The sequence below is a fragment of the Cupressus sempervirens genome, chromosome 2 (genome assembly GCF_028749045.1).
Source record: "Cupressus sempervirens isolate cs-2001-9-10 chromosome 2, ASM2874904v1, whole genome shotgun sequence".
In the NCBI taxonomy this organism is placed as follows: domain Eukaryota; kingdom Viridiplantae; phylum Streptophyta; class Pinopsida; order Cupressales; family Cupressaceae; genus Cupressus; species Cupressus sempervirens.
In genome coordinates, this window is record NC_143119.1 from 436,128,790 (window position 1) to 436,153,051 (window position 24,262).

The following is a 24,262-nucleotide window of genomic DNA, read 5'->3' on the forward strand; positions in this document are numbered from 1 at the left end:
GGAGGATACTTTGAGCATCTCGTAGATAGATGAATCTTTGACTTGTTGATTAAGGCATCCTTTCTCCGGAGACGTTAATAGATCACAAGAAGATGATATCATAGATCTTTAAGAGATAATCTTAGTCTAGCATGTCAGATTAATCTATTTGTTTTGATTGGGCTAAAGGTGAAAATGTGTCAAAACCTAGAATCTGGAAGCTAAGTCCCCTTGTGGTATACTATTGTGAGTCGGTCACCTTTAGAGAGGGTTAACCGTAGCAGACAATCCCTCTACAGAGAAAATTGTGATGACGAAACCTCAAGCGGTAATAGCCATTTTTGCCATGGTAGTGACAACCACTATATAAATGTCCTTGTGGAAGAAATATCCACGGGTGTGGTTCATTGTGGGTTGTCAAATCTCCCTAGCAGCTCTTGAAGATTAAGTTCTCAAACTGTGTCAAAACCTCGGTGTGCTGGGATTGGAGGTCACCCCTGTGAGCCATAAAAGTTGCAGAGTCAAACCATTATTAAATACCTTAGAGAAGCCAACTTTTATTTTCTAGGAATGTGTGCGATGATTGCAAAACTCTTTGAAAATGTACACAAATAGCTCTCTTAGGGATTAACACAAATTAAGTCACTTGATTGTTCATGCACAAGGTTGCTTTTGCCCTTACTCATTATTTTCAAACGTGCTTGAAATCACTTGCTTGCTGTTCTACGTGCCTGTTTATCTGCCTAGTTATTGGATCGATCAAAAATTTTGTCAAAATTAGTCACTGTTGTGAAACTGTTCTGTCCTTTCGCACAAAATCATTTTTCTCTTGCGCAAAATCATTTGGCTCTCGTGTGAAACCATTTTTCCCTCGCGTGAAATTAAAGTTCTGTTGTGCATCTTCACGTGATCCAAAAACATTCTCGCACGAAATTAAAAACTGTTACTGATCTTTGCACGAGACAGAAACATCTTCACACGGCCCGTAAAGGTTTTTCACGCGAGATTTTGTATCAGCATTTACAATTTGGGTCTGTTCTAGCTATCTGCGGCCTGCACGCTGTCCTTTTCTGTGTCAGTTTATCGGTCTCTATTTGCAAACAATCCTAGAATAGCGACACTTTGCTTAATTGAAAACTTGTGTCTTAGACCTTGACTAGTCTCGTCTCATACATAATCCTTGTCCTCATCTTAATGCTTGCCATACTTTGTGCTGGAGTGGTCATAATTTCTAGCTATTCTAGCCTTTACATCAGACCATTTGTGCCTTAGTTAACAACATTCTTGCTACTATCTTGTCCTTTTTGAGACTTAGTCTTAGTTTAGTCCTTGTCTAGGTTCTAGCTTCTTGTCCTTGCCTATGACTGTCACAACCAAAAGCGGCAACGTGTTTTATCCTGATAACATTAGACATGGTCGTGCTAGGGGTCGTAATCGCAGCGGAGGTAGCTTACCTTTCGCTATGCAATCTATATCTAGTTTGGCTAGTGAGGTGTCTTCACAGTCTTCCTCACCTGCAAGGTCATCTCAAGTTCAACGAACATTTTCCAATTTGCAACAAATTAGGAATCCTTTTTACCAAAAGGATACTGAGACAGGTAGGAGTCCTGCATTCTCAAACACAATGTATGACCCTTTCTCCATGGACCCTTTTCAAACACAACGTATGAAAACTGAACAAGTTCCTATCATGACTAATCGTGAACCTGAATGGGGTAGCCATAGTCGATATCAAGAACAACCTAAGGATGACAAGGAGAAAGAGAAAGAAAATGACACTAATGAAGAACAAGAAGAGGTAGAAATCCTTCTTGAACACATAGCAAGATGTCAAAGAGACAAAAAATTTCAGAAGTTCATGGGAATCCTAATCAACAAAGAGAAAGAAAAGTACTTTCTCAAACTCGCCCAAGAGGGAGCTAAACTGCCCACACATTTTGATGTGGAGACCATTATCACACGTGAAGAAGAAACTGAGACCATTAAACTCCAAAAACAACTGAAAATTATGCAAGACCAATTGGCTCAGATGATGCATGAGAAAGAGAAACCCAAAAAGACATACACATTGGACGCTCTTTGTTCATTTCCATTTGACAAAAGTATAAACATGCCGCCTTTCCCAAGAGGTGTAGAACTACCCAAATATGAAAAGTACTTTGGTACTACTGATCCCCAAGATCACTTATAGGAATTTGGTGCTTTGTCTATGGAGTTTATCCACAATCAAACGTACCTCATGCGTTTATTCCCTAGAAGCCTAGGTGGTCAAGCTTTGGAGTGGTTCTCACATCTACCTCCTGGTATCAAGACGTTTGATGAAATTGCTAATTCATTTGTTCAACAATATTCTCATAACATTCAACATCTTGTAAATATTTGAGATCTATGCAACCTTAAACAGAAGGTTGGTGAGCCTTTTCTCACTTTCCTCCAATGGTGGAGACAACTTTATACCAAGTACTCCTGTAAAATCCCAGAAACGGAGAAGCTCGACATTTTCACTGATAACCTCTTACCTGATTTCAGGTATAGAGTCCAACTACAAGGTCCACGTACCTTTGAAGACATGATTACATAGGCTATCCATATTGAAGAATTTATGGTCAAGAAAGGTGAGCTCACTCTTTAGAGAGACTCAAAACAAGGTTCCACTTCCAACAAGGATAAAACCAAACATGTCAACAAGAACTGAGAAATTATACATGATGGGGTTATTGATAATGTCACACCAAAATGTGCTAAAGCAGCATTTAATCTCACAGACTGCTTCAAAGCAGCCAAAAGTGTTGAAAAGCCTCCTCCTAACAATAAAATGTCTGGGAACAAACTGAGATACTCATGGGAAGCACGACCCAAGCGAGAGTATACGCCTTTAGGAGAACCTTTGGATGTGGTTTACAAAACATTACTACAACACAAGCTTATCTCACCAATGGATAACCCTCGTCCCTATGATCCATAACCACGTCCACCATGGTGGAATGAGACCTCATTTTGTGAGTATCACCAAAACAAGGGACATAAAACCATCAACTATATAAACTTACATCATAAAGTCTAGGACATGATTGATGCTGGTGAACTTGTGGTAGATGGACATAACAAAAACTTGGACCACAAGGCGTTCAAAGAGCCTTTCCCACCTTATGAAAAAGGAGAGACTTCGAAACCAGAACCCTACAATAAGGTCAACTATACGTATTCCAATGATGATAATGCCATTCACATGGTTGAAGCTGTAGATTTTGAATACTGCGACGTTATTACCATTAAGGGAAGCAAGATAACAATAAACCCAAGACACCATTTGTCTTGAGAGGCCCTACTTCCAATAACATGGATAATGCATCTTCGCAACACTGTGCTAACGCTGCTACTTGCTCTCATGCGAAATTGGTGCTCAAAGGCCCTACACCTCCTACTTCAAATCTTGAACAACACAAGGATAAAGCCCTTGCTAGTCCATCCAATAAAGGTGCAAAACACACGACGAACTTGACTACAACTAGTTATAGTGTTCTAGATCAATTAAAACAAACCAATGCTCACATTTCTATATTTGAGCTGCTGAAAATCTTGCCTACTCATAGGCAAATTCTGGACAAAGCCCTCACTGAGGCAAATGTTCCTCAGGATCTTGATCTTGAACGATTTCAATCCATGGTAGGTCACCTGACCTCACCTCATCTTATGACCTTCTTCGAGGAGGATGACAACTCACTGAATCACCCACACAATTAGCCTCTACACATTGAGGTTATGATCCACCAGACATGTGTTCGTCAGGTACTCATTGACAATGGAACTGGCCTAAATATTGTTTCTGCGGCTCTGCTTAGACAATTAGACTATTCTGAGGACTCTATTGATCCTCAATGAAAGATCACTATTAAAGCATACGATGAAGTAGAACGAAAGTCACTAGGTCTTGTGACTTTACCAATTCGCGTCGGTCCTATCGAAAGGGATGTCACCTGTCAGGTGCTTGACATTCCCTTAGCCTACAACATTTTGCTGGGATGGTCATGTATACATGAGATGCGCGCTGTGCCATCCACATACCACCAATACATTAAATTCCCATTTCATGGCTCTGAAGTTACTATTCCTGCAACTACTAGCTACACTTGCAATATGCTCAAAGCTGCTGATTCTTTCATCCCTGCTAATCGTGAGTCTACTGATTGTCACAACAATAAGCTGAAACAAATTGAGTAGTCATTTAAATTGAAAGAAACTGGTATGGGAGAATACCACATGGAACCAGTGTTATCATTAACATCAATTCCAGAGTCCCCTCGACATTTTGGGAGACCCTCAGTAGCAAAGAAGCCATTCGTGTTGACACCTCAAACCAAGTTTAATGGCTCTTTTGTCAAAGCTATAGTTCCCTTAGAAGATGAAAGCAAAAACAGAGCCATTGTTGCATGGCTTTACAAAGAAGAGTCTCCAGTAGACCTAACAGAACAAGTTCGAGAAATCACTCCTAAGAAGTATGGACCTGGTCTTAAGCTTATGAAGTGTTTTGGCTACAAGGGAATCGGCCCTATTGGGTGCAATAACAATGGTTTAATAGATCTTGTCAAAGCAAGAGCTTGGAGCAACAATGACACAACTGGCTTAGGGTTCAAGAAGGTCCCTTTCCGTTTGGGACCTAATAAATTCATACCCATACCTAAGAGTTCATCTGAAAATGAGTCACAATCTGAATCAGGTACTCAAAAGGAAGAATCTGATGATGAGGATTCTTACCCTCATCCTATTCCTTATGATCTTGCTAAATTCTTTGCTGAGCCAGATGACTTTGTGCCACGTGTTAGCATTGTGGATGATACTAGTGATTCTTTTGAGGACAATACTGAGCAACTCAAATATCATTCAGAAAAGGGGGAATCTAGTCAGTCATGTCATATTGAGTATTTGTGTAAGAATCCAGAGGCTGAAGGAGAGTATATCCCTATCACTATTGGGGAGTTCTATAGTCTCTCACCATGTAGCACCAATTCTCATGAATATGAATTTGGCAATCTTTTAGAAGCAACTATTGATAAAGACATTGACCAAGTGCATGTCTATGAAAATCAAATCGAAGTGAGTGAAACATCTAGGGATAGGTCACAGGGGTTTGATCCAACTAGTGTCTTAGAGTCATCAATTACTAACATTCGTACTCCAAGACATTTGAATACACCTATGGGTGAGGTTGTTGTAGGTCTCAAATTTCTGGTCCATGCATTTAATAACTATACTATGAACGCAATTGAACCAACCACTACTCTCTCACTTGCACATCCCGAGCTTATAGACTGGAACCCAAATGCATCTAACAAAGTCCCCACATTCCAAAATGACTATACTCTTGCTTGTTACCTAAATGCTATCAAACCTATAACGTCTTCCACCAATGAGCAGAGTGTCAACATGACTGAGGCCGACATCAAATATCTCAGTCACATAATTTAAAAGAAAAAATGCAAGAGGTCCGATGGTGAAAACTAAATTGTGGCAGTGTCAGATCCAAAAAAAGAAAAAAAAAAGATGTATCCAAGGGTGAAAACCTCTCTGAGGTGCCCGCGGATGAGATATTTGATGTCCTTCCCAATCACTTTCAGGAGAGATCATCAGTGTTAATAGAGCCAACATAGCCAATTAACCTGGGCACAGAAGAACATCCTCATGTGATACATCTGGCTCAGTCATTGTCAACTAAAGAAAAGGAACAATTCATTGCCTTTTTCAAGGGAAAGAAAATAAATTTTTCCTGGACATATTCTGACATGCCAGGATTGGATCCTGATCTTGTTATGCATCACTTGTCCATAACACCAGGCATAAAACCAGTTAAACAGAAGCTTCAGAAAATGCATCCTCATGTTGCATTGCTAGTCAAAACCAAATTGGAGAAACTTCTGAAGGCTGGTTTCATTCGTGCAATTGATTATGCTGAATGGATATCCAATATTGTCCCTGTGTCCAAGCATGATAAGTCTATTAGAGTTTGTACAAATTTCTGTGATCTTAACTTGGCATGTCCTAAAGATGACTTCCCACTCCCTAATATTGATATGATTGTGGACATGAAGGCTGGCTATGAGATGTACTCACTTATGGATGGTTTTTCTAGATACAATCAGATAAAAATTGCACTAGAAGATCAAGAGAAAACAACCTTCACATGTGCATGGGGAACCTTTTGTTGGAATGTGATGCCATTTGGTTTAGAGAATGCTGGAGCTACATATCAGCGGGCTATCACTACAATTTTCCATGACATGATGCATAGAACTATGGAGGACTATGTTGATGATACTTTGGTCAAAAGCGCTAAACGCAATATCCATTTGCATGATTTGGGACCAATCATAGATCGTATGGAAAAGTTTAGTCTTCGGCTCAATCCTAAGAAGTGTGCATTTGGTGTCACATCAGGAAAAGTGTTAGGATATATTGTTTCTGCAAAGGGAATTGAAGTAGATCCAGAAAAAGTACAAGCAATAATGGACATGCCACCTCGAAACATCAGTCAGATGAAAGGATTGCAGGGAAGGCTTCAATCTATTCGCAAATTTATTTCACAATTGGCGGATAAATCACAACCCTTCACAAAGACCTTACATAAGGGTGTGAAATTCAATTGGAGCCAGGATTGTGACCAAAGCTTAACACAAATTAAACAATATCTTTTCAATCCACCAATCCTAATGCCTCCTATGCATGGGAAACCTTTTCTTTTATACATTTCAGCCACTGAAACATCTTTGGGAATCCTGTTGGCTCAGGAAGACAATGACAACAAAGAAAGAGCTATTTATTACTTGAGCCAAACATTGGTCTCTTATGAGAAAAACTACAGCATTATTGAGAAATCTTGCTTGGCAGTTGTCTTTGCTTCCCAAAAGTTGAGACACTACATGCTTGCCCACACTACACGACTTGTGTCTAAAATAGATCCATTAAAGTATTTGCTCAGTAAGGCAGTTCTCATAGGAAGATTGGCTAAATGGGTCATGATACTAAGTGAGTTTGACATCCAATATGTTGAACGCAAAGCTATAAAGGGATAGGAAATTACAGACCAGTTGGCTGAGGCACACATACAAAGTCTTCTACCAATAAACATTGATTTTCCATATGAGTCAATTCTAACACTCACTCACCATACATGGGTTATGTTCTTTGATGGATCCTTCACACAAAAAGGATCAGGTGCTGGATTACTTTTCATCACACCATAGAAATACTCATTTCCCAAAGCATACAAGATTCTATTTCCTTGTACAAATAACATTGCTGAATATGAAGCTTTGATCAATGGCATGAAAATTGCAGCTGAATGGAGAGTAGATCAATTGGATATCTTCGGTGACTCTCAGCTTGTCATCAACCAAGTAAATGATGTGTATCAAACAAAGGATGAAAAACTAATTCCTTACAAGCACATGGTTGATGACTTGACGAAATATTTTGCACACATCACCTTCCAACAGGTTCCACGCGCAGATAATAAAGCGGCTGATGCCATGGCCACTCTGGCCTCCCTTCTACAAATGCCAAAAAATGATCTCCGACACGAGTTCTTGGTGGAAGTGTTACACTACCCAGCCTATGACACACCTAATTACAAGATGATCTGTTCTATTATAGGACAAGAATCATCCCACTACCAACACATCTATTCCTACCTTCGTAATCAAACCATTCCAGAAGGTCTGACCTAGAATGAGAAACGTTACCTAATTCGTAATGCTTCACATTATGTCATTATTGCTGACGATCTGTATAGGAGAGGTCTCGACGGAACACTCCTTAGGTGTTTAGAACCTGACGAGTGCAAATGTGCACTAATTGATGTTCACGAAGGCATTTGCAGATCTCATTCTAATGGCCTAACACTAGCTCGCAAACTCCTTTGTGCTGGTTACTATTGGCCTAAAATTGAGCAAGAAGCTATTAAATATGCTAGGTCCTGCAAAAAATGTCAACTACATGGGAATCTCATTCACGCTCCAGCTAGTGAGTTGATTCCCTCTACTACAACATGGCCATTTCAAAAATGGGCCTTTGACTTGGTGGGACAGATTCACCCAACCTCTTTTAATGGACATAAGTTCATTATCACTGCTACAGATTATTTCATGAAATGAGTTTCAGTCATAAAGGGAGATTCCCAAATTAAAGGGAGTTAACAGACTTAATTTGAGTAAAATAAGGAGTTAACTATTTTAATTTGAGTAGAAAAAGGAGTTAACTGAGTTAACTCATTTTTTATCAATAGTGAACTGGAAATTCCCCTTTTTGAATTGAAGAGAGATTTTGTTGAGATATTTAATTTAATAAAATGAAATATGCTCTCATAATTACTTTTTCTATTTAATTAAATAATCTTTAATTAATTAGAGACACTTTTGTTTAATTAAATAACTTCATTTAATTAATTAGGAATGTCTTCCCATTCAATTAAATAACTTTGTTTAAATATTTAGAAGTAAGTACTCCATTTAATTAAATAATTTCTTTTAATTAATTAGAAATACCTTTCCCATTTAATTAAATAATTACATTTAATTAATTAAGATAGGCGTATTTATTAAATTAAATAAATTTAATTCCATAGTACATTAGCCTTAGGATATAATTATAATTTAATTAAAGTATAAATACTTAATAATTAAATTAAATATTAATCAATAGGTTTAATGTGACTAATACGAGTAAATACTATAGGACTTAAATAATGAGCATGATGAATGCAGATTTAGGTTTTCTGCATCTGACAATTAAGTCAAGTAGCGAATAGCAGAATGAGAATTGCCTATTAGAATAGGACTTTGAAATTATCAGGAATAGACCAGAATTGGTATAATGGCAATGAGCCAATTTTGGGGTATTATAGATAGGTATGATAAGTTTCCAAGGCAGTGAGAGACATGACAATGCCTAGGACTGGATACGTAATTCTAGATTTGAGATATTTGACATGTTTTGGGTTGAATAGGGTTGATTTGAGATGATTTTGGGTTGATTTGGGATGATTTTGGGTTGATTAGAAAGGATTCTAATGTCGTTGAAATGGTTTTAGGTTGATCGGATGAGATTTTAATGATGTTGAAATTATTGGGAGTCAATTTTGTAAAGTTTGAATAAAAAAGCAATGGATTCCAAAATTATTTGTAATTGATTTGAAAGGGCATAGGAATAATGAAGGAAGTTCTTGATATATGCTTGTATAATAATAAAGTTGGCCAATAGATTAGAGTTAGTGAAATGAGAAAATGGGATGTGTTAGTATGAAAATATGATTAAAAAATAGATGCAAACAAATTTAGAGAAGAAGAAATAAATCTAGGAAAATATGACAATCCTAAGATATACACTTTTCAGCCTCATTGTCAAAAGATGACTATGAGGCCAAAGATGATAAGTTGATGCCTTACAAATAGATGAAAGATTTCTTCAAGTCTAAATTTTCCACTATCTCTTTTTTTCAGCTCCCAAGGATACATAATAAGAAAGCTCACACTATGGTCACTATTTCTTCTATGATTGATATGCTACAAAATATTGAACATTGGGAGTTCCTAGTAGAATAACTCTTGATTCCTACATTCAAGCTCTTTCAATCTGAGTTCATGTATGAAATTTTTGGTCCCCATTTCATATAGTATGAAGAAAGTTATGACTACCTAAAAGCCCAAATCTTGCCTCTTTATTTATCCAATAATGAACATTGAGCCTTTATCCATCATGCTGCTAGATACGTCATAATCGGTGATACCCTTTATAAGAGATCCTTTGATTTTTTTTTTCTCAAATTACTTGATTCATAAGAAGCCAAATCTACCTTACATGAGGTACACAAAGGTATTTGTGGAGTCCATTTCAATGGTTTGAGTATAGCCAAGAAGCTGGTGAGAGATGGATATTATTGGCCCACTATGGAACAATATTCTCACAATTTTGCCAAAACATGTCATAAATGCCACATACATAGTAATGTGGTTCATGCATTAGTAGAAGAACTTCAACTAGTTATCTCCCCATGGCCTTTTTTATAGTGGGCATTTGATCTCATCAGAGCTATTACTCCTTGTTAATCTAATGTCTATAAATTTATTATCACAATAACTGAATAGTTTACCAATTGGGTTGAAGTTGACCCTCTAACTTTCACTTCTAGAAAGTAAATTTAAAGGTTTATCCTAAATTATATCATATTCTACTATGGAGTCCCTCTTACCATAATTACTGATCATGGTTGTTTATTTAAAAACAAAGATGTTGAAAAGATCTATGAAAATTATAATATCTATCATGGATACTCTAGTATGTACCATCCATAGGGTAATGGACAAGAAGAAGCATCTAATAAGACCATTGTTAAGATCCTCCAAAAGACTAGTTATGGCTCTAGTTGAGACTGATACTTGCAATTAAATCTAGCTATTTGGGCCTATAGAACAAGTGTGCATGCTCCCACTAGTGCGACACCATACTCTTTAGATTATGGAACTGATGCCATCCTTCTTACTGATATTGAAATTCTATCATTGAGAGTATCCATACAAGAAATTGTTGATGAAGATAACTATAAAGCATCCATATTATATGAACTTGAAATTTTAGATGAGTGGAGGTGGGCCACCTTAATGCATTTGCAATCTTACCAAAACTTACTCAAGAGGAGCTATAAATAGAAAGTCCAAGGTCATCACTTTGAGGTTGGTGATTTGGTCATGAAGATGAATTATAAGACCCAACAACATAGAGAAAAAGTAGACAAATTTGAACATAACTAGGAAGGACCCTATGTAGTCATTGCAACATTTGGGTTAAGAGTATATCAACTTTCAACTCAGGATGATGAAGAACTACCTGCATCCATCAACAATATGCATCTTTTCAAGTATTGTACTTGATTCTCTCTAAAGGTCCTAAAAGATTTAAAAAATGGCAAAAAGTTCTAAAAAATGGAAAAATTTCATGAAGAAATAGACCCCTGGATGAAAACCTTGCAAATGAGTGTCTTGGCATGAAACTTTGAGTCAATACAAAAACTTAGTCCAAAAGTGAAAACTTTGCAAACATAGAGTTTGGGAAAGTACCATGGTGAAGACCCAACAAATAAGCACCATGTGTAATCAGTTGTTTCTCTTCGATCTATCAAGATACCATATAGTTCCCCCCCACCCCTTATCATTCCATAATCATATCCTTCATAGTGGAAGACATCCCTAGTCCTTGATCATGGTCTGCAAACTGGTAAGTACCTCTTGTTATCTTACCTAAGTGTTGCCAGTCTAAACATACCCTAACTTTGGCCTATGTACACAGTGTTTATCTTGTTTGGAGGCACATTACCTACATAATGCATGAGTTTAAAATTAATCCAAGGGCATGTCCCTAAGAAAAAATTATCCATTGGACTTATCGCATATATGATTAGATTATGGGTTATCTAATCCTATAGGATAAACTAGTAAATGATTGGCCAATTTGATTAGATAAATGTGATAATATCCTTTGATGAAATACAATGATTATACATATTAGCTAGGATGATGGTGGGTAGATAAAATCCATAATAAAATTGATTGACTGATTAGGATTGATAATATGCCAAGGGTACATGACATGAATTAAGAACACATGACATTTAACAATCATTGTAAATGCCACAGGATTGAAATTGATTGATAAGGTTGACCATAATAACATCAATGAACATTGTTAATGTTATTAAATTGGTTTGATGATGACACAATATAACATTGAGGGACTCAAAAATGTAAATAATTGGATGATAATAATGGAATTTTGACCTAGCACTGAGGGACATGACAACAGTAAGGTCAAATTTGATGGGTTTGATAAGATTTGATAGGTTTCCAAGGCACTGAGAAATATGACAATGCCTAGGGTTTGATAGATGATGACTGATTTGGTATATTTGACATCACTTGGGTTTATTAGGGCTGATTTGGAATGGTTTTGAGTTGATTAGGGATAATTTTGGGTGATTCTAGGTTGATTGGGATAATTTTGAGTTGATTCCAGAAAGTTTAGATAAAATGGGAATCAGTTTCGAAGTGATTTGCAATTGATTTGAAAGGAGATATGAATGATGAAGGATATTGTAAAAATATGCTTGAATGATAATAAAGTTTTTAAAAAAGATCATAATTAGTGAAATGAGAAAATGAGATGAGTTAGTATGAAAAAATGATTAAACCATAGACGCAAACCATTTTTGAGCATCGCATTTTTGAGCATCTACATTTTGTCCCTCTTTGATACAATATGTTTTAGAGTGTTGTGTTAAAGAAAATTGATGAAAAAGACATAAAAGAATGCCCCAATAGAGGTGGTATATATGGGTTCCCCCTCAAGAAATTGACTGGGATAGGCATATGAAATTCAATTTTTTTGACAATGAGAAGACAAAGCCATAAGAACTGATGGATCATAAATTAGAGCTCAAATGTGAAAGTTATTAGGTTTGAAGTGGAAAAGCATCATGACCAATACAAAAAATTCCTTTGGCATGCTGATCTAGTTAGTAATAAGACTATAAAAGGTCTTAGAGAGGGTTTGGAGGTCATTTTCACCCTCTCAATTGGAACAAAGAGCTTTGGAGCAAGCAGAATGGACCAACTATCCAGGGAGCAACACCATGGAAAATGAGTACATAGCTACCAATTAAGAGAAGGTATAGGAACATTGGTGAGTACATCAAGGCCCCATTTGTGTATTTTATACTTTTCATGCACTTAGGTGTAAGTTAGATGTCAAACGGGGCTCACTTGGGGTCTCAAAGGTAGGTTAGGGCACCCAAATGCCCCAACTACACTCAAAATGTGACCAACAATGCTTACTATGTACTTGGCATGACCAAGTCTACACTAAGTTCACTTGGCATACCCAAGTGCATATTGAGTATAGTTGGGGCCCCCAATTGTGCTCCAAGATGCTCCAGGGCTCCGAAAAGGGTCTAGATGGGCTCGAATCAGCCCAAAACTTGGAGCACATGCGCACAACCATATGATAGTGTTAAAACATAGGGTAACTTAGTAAAATGTTATCAAAGTGGTCAAATTTGGTAAAGCTTAGGTTAGATTTAGGTCAAACCTATTCAAATGGTAGCAAAAGGTGTTACAAAGGGTCAAAGAGAGTGCAAATGAACTCAGAATGACTAAAATTTGGCATGCATGCTAAAAACCCTAGAAAGAGTTAAAAAATTAGGTCAACCTAGTTAAACATATTCATAAAAATTTAGACATAGTCAAACCAAGGTCAAACTAGGTCAAAGTAGGGTCAAACATAGGTTAAACTTGGTAGAAAGCCATTGAAGGTTGACATAGACCATTTGGTTATGTAGGAGGATCTTCCCCTATTGCAAACAAGGGGACATAGACCTCACATCTTGTTTCTATGACAATAGATGACTGCTAACAAGTGTGAGGTCCTAGTAGGATTGGGGTTTTATCATATTACATTTATGTCCAAGGTGAGAGGGAACAAAGCTTTGTTGACAACACTGAGAGAGAGGTGTCATTTAGAGACTAGTTCCTTCCATCTTCCCATAGGAGAGGCGATTGTGACCCTAAAGGATGAATGGAACATCCTTTGGATTTTGATCCATGGAGAGTTGGCTGTATATGACCTTGTGATAGAATGAGCAACATTACACCATATGTTCAAATGTGGAGACACAGAGTTGGGGATTAAGGATTATGAGATTAGATGGAAACTATTGGTGGTGCAACATGAGCATTTGATTGCAATGATTTGCTAGGTAATGGGTGGACTACTAGTACTAGATAGGCAAAGGTATGGATTCCCTGTTGGATGGGGATAAGTGTTGAAGAGGATGGTAATAGATGGGGCCATGTTTGCATGAGGTATTTGTATGTTTGGGATGTTGTACTATTAGCTGCATCAGATTACATACAGAGGTGGGTTGGTGTTTAGTACTAGAGGGACCTTATTTCTGATTTGGGTGTATGAGCATATTATCATATTTAGGCCTTTATTAAAGAGAGAGTTGGTGGAGGACATGGCTCATGCATATAGCTATAGAGGGATATTAGCATAAGGACTAGTAGGATGCACTTGATACTTCAGACATCAACTGGACATGATGACATAGATCATATGGAAACCATACAAAGATTGCCTAGGGTGGGATGATGATGAAGTTCATTTGTCATATTGTTGACAAGAGCACTATTTGATAGGGTGCATACTGATTGGGTACTTGGTGATTGAGATGTATTTTCCAAAGAAACTACACTATAGTTTTGTGAGAGGTAGGATGGGCCAATAGGTCTTGCACTATTTGTGCAATCTAGGGTAGAGATATAAGAGTGGGGAGAACCAATCATGACATAGGTAGCCCATGTTTAATTTTGAGAAGTTGCAGCCTAGGTTATAGGGAGTAGTGATAAATGTGAGATATGGCAGTATGAAAACAACATATGATAGGTGGTTTTCTTAGCATTGACCAAGGCCGTTGATAGATTTGATAGTGCTTGTACCATGGGAAAGACCATAGGTAGAGGAGGATGAGGAGGAGGATGTGGATGAGGAGGACTAGGAGGGGAGGGATGAGTGGGTGGGGGATGATGATGATGTAAAGTGTAATGAGGGGGATGGGGAGGATTCTGGAGAAGGAGAGGATGATGAAGTGGATGGGGATGATGATGAGAGGGATGGGGATGGTGATGATGGCATGGGGATGATGATGATGAGGATGTGGATGATGATGAGGAGAGGGAGGATGCTGAGGGAGATGGTAATAGGGGAGATGATTGTGAGGATTCTAGGGAGAGTATAGGTGAGTATAATGATGGTGGGGAGGATGAGAAGGGAGGAAATGATGAGGAGGATAGAGGTGTAGAGGTTGCATTGATGGATATAGAGTAGGATCTAGTGGATGACACAGGGGGATGTTAGTCCTAGTACAGACAGGGTCAAGCTAGTTAGAGCTAATGAAAGTGATTAAAGGGCTATGGAGTCACTTAGATTAGGTTATAGTAGAGAGGGATGTAATGATAGCGACATGGGACCAGGTTATGATAGAGAGGGATGTAGTGATAGCCACATGGAATTAGGCTATGACCAAGAGGGACACAACAAAATAGAGAGTAGAGAGGGCCATCTAGGAGTTATAGGAATATACTAGCATTATTAGGGATCCATAATTTCAAGAGTTGGCCATTATGATGGATATAGTGCATGTAGAGACACATTATTGGAGGGATCACTATGAGATGGCAGTGCCACTAGGACAGAGGGTAGAGAGCTATTGGTCAATGAGGTATCATTCATGATGGACACAAAAGACACAGAGCTGTGGAGGTGTGATGGGTCTAATGGGGCCACCCCAGATAGGGATGGATCATCCTCGAGGCTAGATAGGGGCTATGAGGCCATGGACAATACTGCTTAACTTAGACATGCTCTTATACAGAGGGGCTTCCTTTTTTTTTGTTATGCTCTTTCATGGTTCATGCCTACAAATAATTAGTATTGATGTAAACCATGATCATGTACTCTGATACTTTTTGAGACACTTATGAGATGTACCTACGTTATGATGACTATATCAGATAGATTATGCACATGTTTTATATGCTTTATATGGATGCATTTATGTTTTCCTATGTGGAATTTATATGATGACATCATGCATTGATTTATAACATGTTATGCTTAGGAAACAACATCTTTATGTCGTTTGTCACATTTTTTTTCATGAATGAATGCCGATGAAATGTAAAATAATATGCAATGGATGCAAATGAAATATAAAATGATATGAATGCCATGTTTATGCATATATGTATTGCTTTTGATTTTTTTTGGACTTTTGACATATGTACTAATGCAGGATGAAATGTTTTTGGTATATGAAAGTACGAGACCATGGTGGTGGATGAAATGGATGTCAAAAGATAGAGGAGACATGATGAGGACCAATCAGAATGAGGTGAGGACTTTTTCTTTCATAAAGTGCACTATATGTTAATGGAGCTTTATTTTGATATGACAGATGGAATGCAACACATCATGGTCATAGAGGATAGAAGCGCAAATGCAAACCTTTTGCATAAAAAAGTATGATGTAGACAGAAAATGATCTTATCCTTCCTGAGGCATATAGACATGCCCCATACTCTCAAAGGTATATTTTAACATACATAAAACAAAAGATGACCATGAACCATCCCAACCACTCTCATAGATTAGTTTATATCATCAAGTGGTATAGGAACATGATCAAAGAAAATAAAATATCACTCACTAAACAACATGAGCCACCAACTATTCTTGTCCACTATTACTTGTTTTTTAGCGTTTTAGGTCTTCAGAGAGTTTTTGACAAATTGACGATGTGATAGGTCTGATTGTTGGTTTGGTTGGTAATGACAAGTTGGATTGATTGTTGGTTCACATTTCTTAGATAGTGTGATTGTCATTCAAGTGTAGTGCTTTGAGTTTTAGTCTGTGAAAGTGCGAGTGTTTAAGGGAAAGGGGTGATTATCTACAATGACTATTTACAAAGTTTATTGCAAGTTTGTGGTGGGTTTTGTATTTTTTAGGATTTTTGAGGATATTTGATGGTTTTGTGTTACTCATTTCTTCAGGACATTTAATGATTTTTAGGGTTTATTTTAGGACATTTTGTGGTGTTTAGTGGGTTTCTAGGACATTTTATGATTTTTAGCAATCTTTTCAGGACATTTTGTAATTTTTATGGGTTTTTTCAAGACATTTTATAATTTTTAGTGATTTTTTCAAGACATTTTGTGATTCTTGTGGATTTGTTTAGGACATTTTATCTGAATTTTTAGGATTTTTTCAAGATTGTATCTAAATTTTTAAGGATTTTTTCAGGATCATATTTAATTTTGTAGGATTTTTTCAGCATCGTATTTGAATTTTTAGGATTTTTTTTAGGATCATAAGGATTCACAAGTATTAGCTCCAATTTGATATGCAATAAGTCCAATGGATAATATGTTCTTAGGCACATGCCCCCAATAAAGTTAAAACTGATGCATTGTATAGGTGATATGCTCCTAGACAATACACAAACTATGTACAAAGGTCAAAGATAGAGTATGTACAGAGTGGCGACACTTGGGTAAGATAACAAGGGATATTAATTAGTTCGTGGGCCATGATAAGGAGTAGAGAAGTCTTGCAATATGAAGGATGTGATCAGGGAATGAAAAAGAAGGGGGAGAAACTAGATGGAATCCTAATAGATGGAGGAGTGACAAAAAAATACTCATGGTGCTTATTTGTTAGGTTTTCACCATAGTACTTGGTTTTCTAGGTTTTCACTTTTGGACAATTTTTTTCTCTTGACTCAAATTTCCACTCCAAGACACCTATTTGCCAGGTTTTCATCAAGGCATCCATTATTTTCAAATTTAAATGTTTCTCTTTGCAAGACTTTTTACCATTTTTTTGCTAGTTTTTTAGGACTTTTACATGGAATCATGGATGTTGGTGACAAATGCTAGTAATGAATCTATTCTCAATGTTGTTAGCATATAACCTTGGAACCCATAAGTGACTATAACTATGCAATATTCATTCCTAGATTGTAGCTAAAATCATACCACTAGAATAGCTTTGAGATATACCATCATGTACCATATGTAAGGCAATATTTGATTCTTTCAAATTTAGGCATCTGAGGATAGTTGGGTTAATGGATCCTTGGTATAAGATTTCACTAATGATTATATTCTCAAAGGCTTGTTGGATAGATGTTTGATTTTAGGCATTGGATAGGTTAGGTAGTAGTATTTGGGCATAAGTAGCTATATATAAGGGCAAACCAGGTGGATTGAGACCAATGACTTCCCACATGAAGGTTGATTGAGAGAGCTCAAAAAGACTTCATGGCATGTTGAAAATTAGAACACTTATATTCATGGCATCATTTTTTTCATTTTTTATCCTTGGGAGATGCTTATCTTTTTCTTTTTCATGGTCCAATGGTACCTTTAAGTTTTCACCAAGAGACCTATTCTTTTTATTTTATCCTTTATTTCCAATTTTGTAACTAGAAGATGGAGTTGAGTCCCTAAAATATGCCAATGTGTTCAATTTAGAAGAAATTTCTTCTTTATGATCACTAATTGTAATGGCTTCATAAATTTCCAAGACATTTATAAGAGCATCATCTTTATCAAATTGATCTAAGTTTGGTGGTCCACACCAGTCCCAATCCAATAGTTTAGGATAACTTGAGGGGATGTGATCATTAGTGTTGAATAGGCTCTAGTTGAAGGTATATATAGGGTAAGTGCACCAAGTTGTGGTTCCAAAAAGATGACACCTTTTTTAATCTAGTTTTACAAAGTGCGTACGTGCTATAGCATGCACACACTATGGCTTGGGTTGCCCAAGCCATAGTGTGTAAGCACTATAGTGCGTATGTGCTATTGTGTATACATGCTATAGTGCATACACACTTTGTAAAACAATTTTTTTAAATAAATGGGCCGCATACCCACAACCCATTTCATTTTTACTTCATTTTGCAAGATTTCCTTTTCACAACGCATACGTGAGTTGAAGGAATTGAAGATTATCACCACCCACCTCCTCAAAATGTCTCCTTGTCATTGGAGTTTGAGATTGAGATCATGCCGTATATTTTCTACCCTTGTTTTTGCATTATTTTATATGTTTTTGCATTGTTTTGTAGGTCTTTTTCAATTTTGCTTTAAATTTGTTTATTTATTTAGATTGCAGTTGGTTTCTTATTAGGAAATGTGAATAATGAGCCAAAAAATCCCCAACAAAATCAAAACCAAAACCCTCCACAAGATCCAAATGAAAGCCCTCCACAAGATGAGAATCAAAACCCTCCACAACAAGAACAAGAAATTTCATAAATTGGACCGATTGAAAGACCTCTTCCTGACACACAAGACAACATAATAAATGAAATAGAAAGAGGGAAAAATGAATTAGAAGCACTCATTGGTAGGTTGAAATCTTGTGGACAAACCAATCCAATAAGAGCACAATTGGCATCCTCCCTTGAGTTCATTATGACCCATGTAGCTTTTGTTAGTGGTCAGTTGGATATTTGGCATGTTAAGAGGAAGGAACAAAAAAATATTATGCAAACAAATTATCATATCAAGATGTAAAAAAAAAAAGAAATACCAAAAGGTAGCATTCATGCATTGTTTAGAAAGCCTAGTGAACAAAATACTATTAGAGAGACAACTAAATGGTTCCCCATCCATTGGTGCATACACAATGGTATTATAAATAATTTTTTGGGTAGAAGGTGGATGGTATTTAATGCCCCTCCTTGCAATAATCATGAGGTAACAATGTATTTCTTAAGGAAATTGTATTGTGAATTTGTCCTTGGAGAGATCCCCAATTAATTTGATATATTAGAATCTCAGGGTAGAGGTCAGGGGTCATCATTTGAGAGGCCGAGGGCAAGTCATGACCCTAATGTAGTTAGGGCACTTGTTATCAAGCCACAAGGTGAACATGTGATTATTCCTTCAGTTGTGAAGGAACATGTAGAGACCAAAACTCTAGGGACTATTAATGCTTTGATGCAGACCCTCATTCATTGCATGTCTCCATTAGTTGAGGAGGAGCCTTCTGTGTGTCGCGGTCACATTTGCACATCATATACATCCTTATGCACATTTGGCAGTCATGCTAGAGATAGTATGGATGATAGACTAGTCATTGATCAGTTCTTGAATGAGACATTTGACATTGACACACATGTAAATTACAATTATAATAAATTATTTTTATCATATTTTATATGTATAGTGAATGATTAATTAATTAGCATGTATTGACATGGTTCAAATTTTAGGGTCAAAGTGTTGGAAGCCCTAGTAGAGATCTCCTGGCCCCATTTTTCATCTCGTCGATGAGTCCAAAGGTATGTATGAATTTTAATCATTTAAATTAATACATATATTTATTAAGAAATCATATGAAGGATTGAAATTTTTTTTTATGCATGTGCATCAGTTCTCTACTGGACCATCAACATTCACTAGGGACTTCGAGGATAAGCATGATAGGAGCTTCATAGAGGTACATTTGTTTCATGTTTCATGTTACATGTAACTTGTATTGTATGACATGCAACTCTTGACATCTGAGACTTCTCCTCATCTTTGGTAGTCCATCGATCATGATGGCTAGTTCAGAGCCATTGACTAAGGTATGAAAGAGTTTTTTTGGTTTTAGTTGTTGTTTATAATAGTCAGTATTGAAATTTCTAATGTTATTTATGAGTGATTATATTGATTGAATTGTTGTAGGGCCTTGTTACACCCAATCGTCGACGAGCCTTTGAGGTGGACTTGCAAAGTGACTATTTGATGACAGTAAGAAAATAATTAATTTTTTGTCTACATATATTTGATTTCAATGTATAATAATAATTTATTCATATCTACTTTGTTTGTATTAGCTCGATTTAGAGAAGAGCATAAACAAGAGGACGAGTGAGCATGTGAGGAAGACCCCATCATTTCCATTATCTCCCTCCACATGACGATCAAAGACCTCTAGGGATTTGTTTCCTTCCCCTCATGGGAAGGAGAAGATATAGATGATAGAAACACATGTATAGGCATTAGTGGACATATATGTTGGATTTTATGTCAGTTGACATATTCGATATACATTTGATGTATATATGACATTTTATATTTGATGTATGACATATATTTGATGCATGACATTATTAGACTTACGACATGTTTGTTCATGTATGACATAATTGGTTCACATAATATATTATGTGTTTGTTAATGTATGACATTATTGGTTATCATTTTATATTATATGTTTGTTGATGTATGACATTATTGGTTATCATAATACATTATATGTTTGTTCATTTATGACATTATTGGTTAACATAATATATTATATGTTTGTTCATGTATGGAATTATTGGTTATCATAATATATTATATGTTCGTTCATGTATGACATTATTGGTTATCATAATATATTATGAGGTTGCATGGGTACTTTTACCCACACCATTGGTACTCATACCCATGTACCCAAGTACCGGGTATTCAGTGAAGAGCATCATAGCTAAGGACCTTGGTTGAGATTTCTGATTTTTTAAAAAAAATTTTAGTTTGTGTATCAGCTCATCGTTTATCAAGATTAATTCAATATCTAATTAGTTGGAAACTTTGATAGAATATTGATTAACAATAAACTTTATCACTGTTCAAGCATAAGTTTATCATTTCCAATATGTCATCATCATATGATTTATGATCTTGTTCATGTTTAAAGTTTTCCTTCTCTATTTTTTTTTATCAAGCATAATTTAATACCTAATCAGTTTGAAACTTTGATACAATATTGATCAATAATAAACGTTATTAGTGTTAAAGCCAGAAATTTATCATTGGCAATATGTCATTGTCACATGATTTATGATCTTCTTGTTCATGTTTAAAGTCTGCCTTCTATGTTATGCATCTTAAAATTTATCATAAATTATTATTACAAACATATAACAAATCTGAAACTTTATCATTTGCAAACATATAATAAAGTTTGACATACCCAAGTACCCCTGTCCCCTATTATAAAAAATAGTTGTACCCATACCCGTACCCGTACTTGTACTCTAAGTACCCCAAGTACCCCCATCCCTGTGCAACCTTGTATATTATATGTTTTTTCATGTATGATATTATTGGTTATCATATGTTAGTGAACAAATTATCCTATAAAGAAATAAATACAAATTAAATCTAAATGCTTAGATAGAAAGATTGAATCGACAGTAATAGTTGGATAGGTTATCATTGAATTGATAACCTTCCTTTGAATTTTATCGAGTACAACTCCTCGTACATGATTTAAAATGAATTAAATATGGATGCATTTAACTAGAAAGCACAAAAATTTTACAAACATCTACTCGTAAACATGAAATAGATGCAGAAACTAAGTGACTAAAAGAAAAGAATAGGAAATAGAAAAAAGTCTATTTGCCTAGATGTTGCATTAAAAAACAAATAAAAATCTTGAGAAATTGAAGAATAAAAAATTTAAAGGTATCTTGAAATCAAATATATTTAGGAAATAGCAATACTAAATGCGTATAGAGAAAACTGAAGGTTACACCAAGATAATAGTCAGTGGAAAGAAATCTACCCAAACTCGAAGTTTTGGTATACAATTTTCTCCCAAATATCCCTTCCCTAACATGTATAAGATTACACAGACCTCAACACATATTGCATCAGAATCACTATTTGAAATAAAATAGAATCTCCCTTCATTAAACCTAAAATCAAAATTTCCTATTCTTACTAACACAAAGTTCAAAAAAGACAATAAAGATGAACTCTCCTATGTTAGGAATAAGGTGTCTCAACCTTGTATAATTCCTATTCTTATTATTATTTGTTTTGTAAAATATATTTTTGCAAATAATATGTAAATGTGAGTGTACATGTCTAGTTGGCATGTTGATCACTTATATGTGTCAGCATCTTGAAGTGTGTGAAGGAGATCATAGCTGAAATGGTTATGACGGATTCCTATGATGCGTAAGAGCTATTAAAGGAATAAACTATGATAGGTGTAAGAGCATCTTATGACATGAGGCCTATTTGGGCACCCAAGAATGAGTGGTTGGTGCGTGTACGAGAATATGCGAAAAATAGGTTGGTATGATGGATTCCCTTACACTTCTCTTGTGACTGCTATTTTTGGCGGATTCTATGACAAGCTGTCATTATCTATTCAAGGAATGGATGCCCTTTTCTTGGTATTGGATGTACATGTGGCATTGTGCATGTTTCTTGGTGGTTGAGCCATGAAAAATGCCCAACTCCATTATGGGCATTTTGTTGGGTCTTAAGATGTTCATAAAATGGGTATTGCATGTTGAAATGCAATAGTGTGATAGATGAAAGTTTGCAGGTACTGAGGTGCTGCTGAAGTCTTCTATTGTTGATGTTGAACTTGCATTGCAAGTGTATTGTAATCTTGTGTTGAAGATAATACATTATGCAGGTTTTAGAGGGGTGGGGTTGTTTTACCGAAAGGTTTTTTCCCACCGGCAAATCTTTGTGTTATGTGTTTCTTTCTCTATCTATTTTCTGTATGCATGGTTGGTTGCAATATTGTTGTTTACATGATATTGAATCTATAAGTGTAGAAGATTTTAAAAGGATTTGCACCATACTTTCCTTATGAGGTTAGTGTAGGAAGCTGTTTCCGCACCTGATTTTCCTTACAAATGGTATCAGAGCTTGCTTAAATTTTGATCCTAGTTGTTGAGTAGGGTTTTTTGAGCTAATCTCAAGTTGAGTGGGAGTCTTGTGCAGAGCATCCCGAATCTTATTTGCAGATTAAGATGGTGAGTTCATCATATGGAAGAATGGAGGTGGAGAAATTTAATGACACTAATTTTGAGTTGTGGAAACTCAAGATGGAAGACATGTTGGAAGATTGTGACCTATGGGAAGCGACTACAAGCGCTACAAGACCAGCAACTATAACTCAAGAAGATTGGGATATCAAAGATCGTAAAGCTAAGGGTCTCATAAGACTCTGTTTAACCGATGCAGTCCTTTTGAATGTTCTAGATGAGAAAACTGCATATAGTATGTGTGAGAGACTTAGGGCCATGTATCAGGCCAAATCTCTGGTGAACAAGTTGTTCCTAAGGAAAAATTTGTATTCTCTATGAATGGAGGAAGGTGGATCCTTAACGGATCATTTAAATGCATTTAATCTGCTGGCTACATAGTTGACATCTACTGGTGTAAAGTTAGAGGAGGAGGATTGTTGCTACACACTTTTGTGTTCTTTACCAGATTCATGGGACCGTCTTGTGATGGCTCTCGAAAGTACATTAGTCACCTTCAAAATGGATGATGTGGTGTCTTCGCTGCTATCAAAGGAGATGCAGAGAGAGGCTTCCATTTTGGAAAAAGAAGCCCTTGCTGTTCGTGGGAGATCCATGAAAAGAGGAAAGAAAAATGACAATAAGTCTGACAAAAAGGGTAGATCCAAATCCCATGGGAAGTCAAAGACTTCCAATAATTCCAAGGCAAAATGTTGGAACTGTGAAAATACTGGGCACTTCCGTAAAGACTTTAAAGAGCCTAAGAAGAAGAAGAAAGCCTCAGATTCTGGTTCTAAAAAATCTCAAGAAGATGGAGATGCATTCATCGTAGCTTTGGCAGCCCATGCATTTGATGATGTGTGGTTG